We start from the raw sequence: 5,853 nt of genomic DNA on the forward strand, positions 1-5,853 counted from the left end.
TTCCTGACAGCCATTTGTATGCTGAATTTTTTTGTCAGTTGGTTACTGTACTCTTCTTCATGCCTATTTAAGTACAGTATGATATCAAATCAATACAGTACTGTATGGTTTTTCATCCTAAAACATGATAAACTGCACATACAGTATTGTATGTACAAAATAGGCACTCAAAACATAACTTCATCTTGTTGGTGGCAAATGATAGCGCTCTGAACACAATTTTCATTTGCATTCCCGTTAATTTGTATCTTAGAATGTTTATCAGTTGAATGTTCGTAAGCAGGGTGGTGTCTTATATTGTTGTGAATGTTGCATGCCAGCTTATAAATAAGTACTCTCGGATGAGAGTACTTATTTAATATAGAGTTTTTTGCTGTTTACTGCTACTGTGCTGCTCTGTGCATATACTACAGTACATACATTACCATACATATGTCATCATTCTCTATAAGTTTTTCACTTTAGGCTGATTGCAGTAGCAGAGATCAGAAAGAATGTAAATAAAACTGTAGCACTTTTGAGGCTTCCAAATATGGTCTTCATTCAAAAGAAGTAACAAAAGTTAATGGGAAGAACAGGAAGCGGAGATCAGTTATTGTGAAAACTGATGAATTAAGAGATTGTTGAAGAAATAAATAAAAATGTAAGTAAATTCTTAAAATACAAGGACAATTGTATTAGTGTAGTAATGCATAGCAAAAAATTGATGATAGTAATTTAGCTGATAAGTACTACAGAAGTGGGGTAACTTCAGTAAGTTGGAGTCCTTTAAGCCGAGGTATTACTCATGAGGAAACGAATGCCTTTATATTGCCTATATTTTTACTTTGTGTATCTTGATGATGTACTATAAATCACCTCTTGACCTGCCCTACAGCTGTTTTTTTTTTTAGCTTCCTTTCATGTTAGTTTGAAAGATTAGCTAATAGATGACTATGTTTTTCTTCTCTACGATTGATGCTATTAGAGCCTATGAATTTTTGTATACAGTACGCTCAAGTATAAAAGTTATAAGGAACTAAAATATGATCACCAATTTTCCTAGCTCAATGAACTCAATCTCATGACATTAGTTCCAAGTTGTTCTGAACAAGAGGATGTTTCATATAACCTGTTTTTTTCAGAAGCAAAATGTTTAAATTTGATGTTAGTTTTTCTCAGTTAAAAATTCTTGTCTTTGTCAGTTGTCAGTAGTAAATTCTTTTAAGCCCTGGTGGTTCATGAAATATACTAATTTCAGTGACATCTCTGAGAAATGTAAACAAGTTTTTTTTTAGTTTTATTTTATATGTATAAGAATACATGGCATTTTTTTTGCAGTCTTGCAATTTGGCTGCTGCCTCTTCCTTATTTTGAAAAATATAACTTTAGTAGCATACTGTACTCATGTATAGCAGTCCTTTTTGTTTGTACTTTTTTTTGTAATTTGACATGTGCGCAGTAATCTAGTCTGCTGACATGCATTCAAAGGCATGTTTATTTTGTGATGGCGTGCCTTATATTTTTACCTATTTCAGATATAACTACAGCGCAGAAGTTAACAAGCAATGCCATACGGTGATCATTTACAATAAGATATATTTTTGCATGACTACAAATACGAGGCATAAATGAATCGATGTGTGATGTGATGTGTGTAATAAAACAAATTGAGCAGATCTATGTCTTGTGTTTATCACTTGAGTTGAAATGAAATGGATGGTTTTGTCAGTTCTAAATTAACCACCTTTACATAACCAGCTGACCTCAAGATGCCTTCCTGATAAACTCTGTGAAGGTTTGTAGGTTCTTTGGCTAACTAGGCCTACAAGTCAATACTATAAACAAAATCAGTGAAAAGAACTTAAAGAACGATTAATTTTTATAAAGAAAGTAGACCACGTACATATATAAAAATGATTTTCCAGGAGGAAATTTTCTGTTATAGTATGCATAATCATATACTTCCTCATATTCCTTTCATGTTTTCTGTAGTGGTTTATTCCTCATAGAATGCAGAAGTCTTCAAATGGTAACTCTGGCGTTTGTCCCCCTTAGGGCACGTGCCCAATTTGATCAAACAGGCTTAGAACCAGCCCTGCTGTTAAATGACCAAGACCCTATGCTACTATAGCCTGCACTAGAAATCTAACAGCAGTCCCACATAGTTCCTAACCTAAACTAACTTGTAATTTAAACTTGATACTTGAGAGATATAGTTTTTAAATATCTTATATATTTTAAACTATATCTCTTAAATGTGAAAAGTAGTGAAAAAATAATCCTAATATGATAGCTGGATGGTACAGAAATCCGCAGTTTGAGATCCGTTATGTTGAGATGTAACTCCCATAAGCTGGTCTTTCAATACTTCACAGGGAGTAGGAAAATTCAAAATTATTTCTATCAGAGCTAAGGAGAGGTTTTTTTATTTGAAAATAACTAATTTTTTTTTCTTATACCACACAATATATCAATCCAATGCTTTTCACAAGTTAAAACTGCTTTACACATTGTTACAACCATGGTTTCAAAATCTATATTTTTTATCAAGTGTAGAAGGATGAAGTATACTATAAATTGTTTTATTATTATTATTATATTATTGTGCCATGCTAATGTACTTGGTACCTTAGTAAAACATCAGTTAAATTGATCGTAGGCAGTTGACAGTATATAACTGACCAATAAATGATTTCTTATACAATATCCAATATTCAATCCCTAAAGTTCCTATCTCTTTGTTCTCTTAATTTAATTTCAGATTTTCAATTATGGCGCTCTATAGGTCTGGAGGTAATTATGTGCTGTACACTTGGCAAGGAAAGTTAAGATACAATTTTTTAAAATCTTCGGACATATATTGTTCAATAATGCTACACCTGGCAACTCTTGAAAGGGGGCGGAGCTTCAAAATCATAGCGTTTGTTGCTTTCTAGATTTCCATTAACTTTACACCATAAAGATTCTGTAGACGTCCTATAATCATTTATACTTGAATGTAGAAAGGTTGGTTTGGTAACGTCAGTTCAGGGTAGAATATCGATCATCCTTTTCTAACACCTACTGTGAAACCTTATTTATAAGTAATGTTTGACACTAAACTGAAATAAAATTCATGCGTAATTAAAGATGGATCTTAAACAATGAGAGACAGGGTTTTAAAATTTGGGCAGCACTTGTGGAAATCGTGAGGAACAATACAGTAAAGAATTAAATATTATGACGATAGAGAGAGAGCGCGCAAGCATAGACCTATCGATAGAGATACTTAATTCATTACAATATGATTTACTTTGAGAGATTAAGTGATAATATTTTTTCAAATGTTTCAAAGAGAGAGAGAGAGAAGAGAGAGAGAGAGAGAGAGAGAGAGAGAGAGAGAGAGCAAGCATAGGCCTATCCATACAGATACTTAATTCATTATATTTACTTTGAGAGAGTGAGTGGTCATATTTTTTCAAATGTTTTGAAAGTGGGGAGAGAGAGAGCAAAATCTGCTTACGTGAAAGCTTAGGCCTATTTATAACTACTTAATTTCATTATATTTTCTTTAGGAGATTGAGTGGTATATATATATATTTTAAAGTATGTTTTAGAAGTGGAGAGAGAGAGAGAGAGAATTATAGTATTGGTGACGGACTTGTGACGGGGGAAATGCAGAAGAAAATATAATGAATTAAGTATCTATCGATAGGCCTATGCTTGCGCGATATGATATGACTGCCAAGATCGTGCTGCACTATGCTAGATAAAATTTGAAGGATCATAATATTCAAGATAATTCTCTAAGAAATTCATACGCTAATCTTGATTTCATTCGACAGTTGCCGCAGCATTCAAAGATTGTAAAAAGACGTGGAAAGTTTTAGACACAGGTTGCGGTCATTCTTGCTCTCTTGAAATAGTCTTTACTTTTGAAAATCAGGTTTCATCCACTAATCACATTTTACAAAAACAGCTGTGTTATCGCGGCAAGAAATGCAGTTGTGTAGGGCTGTAGGCTACTACGAACTGCTTTGTAATGGGAGCATATAGCCAGAAAATCTTTGAGCTGACATGCTACTTTAACTTTGATAAAGATTTATGTTTAAAGACAGTAGCTTTGTAAACAGTAACTAGCATCCGATCCATGTCAACGTCAAAGTAATCAAAGTGTGAAATCCGTTACGTTAGCCAGTATCCAGCGACTTGCGTTTTCCCGCTCGAAGTTCTAGGGTTCCTTCTCACATCATAGAAAACGCTCTTGCAGATGCAACTATAGATTTGCTCAACCTACCTCAGCCGCCGCAACATTGAGTGTCATTGACGTCAGCTAACTTTAATCGTTTTGGAATACAAACGTGAGTTTATAGAAACTAAAATAATTGCATTCACCACTTACGATGATGCAATAATATCCCCGTTCATGAAACAAAACAAGTAAATATTGTCGTCGTGATACATATGACTACAATCAGAAATTCACATTCTATCTACTAGATCTCTATGAACGCATCCATCTGAGAAATTCCAATTACTTCGGACAAATATCGTGTTTTTAAGTATCTGAACGGTTTTTTTTTCTGTAGTTTTAACTTATATGATATAGTTTGCAGTGTATTTTCATATTCTAGAGTAAATTTAGCGATTTTATGTCTTTTCAGTAAAAACAAATGGGAAATTTGATGAACGAAAGCTAATGAAAACTGTATCTTCACTTTTTTTGTCGAGTGTACTACATTACAGTATATATATATAAATTTCTTGCATTGCAAAGCCTGCTTTCCTTGTAAATAAGTAATTTAAAGACAGTGATCCCACTTATATAAGCTAGCCTTGGCTTAACTGCGGTTAACCTAGGAAAAAAAGCTAATTTAGATTTTATATATATATATATATATATATATATAATATATATATATATATAGACTCCAGTGAAATTAGAATTAATCGTTTTTTTTTTTTCATATAAAAGTATTTATTACACTGAACACAAATTTTACAAAGTTATACACTAGCCAAACCAATCCACAGTAGTAGGCCTAGGATTCATGATCAGGGAGCGTCATCAAAATATAAATTAATACGTTTATAATGTATGTGTAAATTATTTAAATTTATTTAAAATCATTAATTGAATGGTAACCTTTTTACATTGTTTCAAGGTCGTCCTCATTCCTTTATGATATGTATTTGATAAGTAATATTGTCAGGAAATAAATAAGTTATCTGCTTTATAAACCAGGTTCAGTGTTTGCAACACTGACAAAGTTCTTGAATTTTAATGTAATTTATTGTTCAATCAAAAGGGTTTTAACGGTAAAATAAATGTTATTACTTCCTATTAAGGAAGGCAAATAAATTGTCAATTCGTAACTCCTCTTAAATATTATCTTTAGCGGTGAAATTAGCGAAACGGTGGTTTAACTATCTAATTCGCTTGGTATGGGATAAACCAAGATCACGCTATATTATCGTTTTAATTTTTTAAAATTGATTTGATATTAAAACCACGTATCATTATTATGCTTATATAATCAATGTGAGTGGTTTCCTCTACAGGAAATCATGTTTGGCCTCTAGTTTTTTTTTTTTTTTTTTTTTTTTTTTTTTTATTATATTAACTACGTAAAGACTAATTTAATTTGTCAGTCATCGAGACGAAGGAGAATTCAAACAGAAAGAACCGGTAGAATATAAGTTCGCCCTTTTCCCATCGTCCGGTTAAAAGACTTTTTTATGGTGAAAATAAAATAATAAATTTAATATTTGTGAATTAACAGACGTCTTCGCCCTCCTATTGATGACAAGGATAAGATACCAGATGTTAGTTTTTGAATTGACAGGTCTCTAATTATATGGTCATTTTCGTTCAGGTTTATATATTAATAA

The 5,853-nt window shown here is 32.2% G+C and overlaps 1 protein-coding gene across 1 annotated transcript in view; it reads right to left on the reverse strand.

The window, feature by feature from the left end:
* Positions 1 to 5,009: 5,009 nt before the first annotated feature.
* The window catches only part of LOC135211665 (flotillin-1-like), a 29,241-nt gene continuing 28,397 nt past the window's right edge, over positions 5,010 to 5,853 (reverse strand). Inside the window, exon 11 of the mRNA XM_064244932.1 lies at positions 5,010 to 5,853. This exon is cut by the window's right edge and continues 1,136 nt beyond it. The gene's annotated coding sequence lies outside the window, so the exon portion shown is untranslated.

Source organism: Macrobrachium nipponense, chromosome 4 (assembly GCF_015104395.2).
Source record: "Macrobrachium nipponense isolate FS-2020 chromosome 4, ASM1510439v2, whole genome shotgun sequence".
In the NCBI taxonomy this organism is placed as follows: domain Eukaryota; kingdom Metazoa; phylum Arthropoda; class Malacostraca; order Decapoda; family Palaemonidae; genus Macrobrachium; species Macrobrachium nipponense.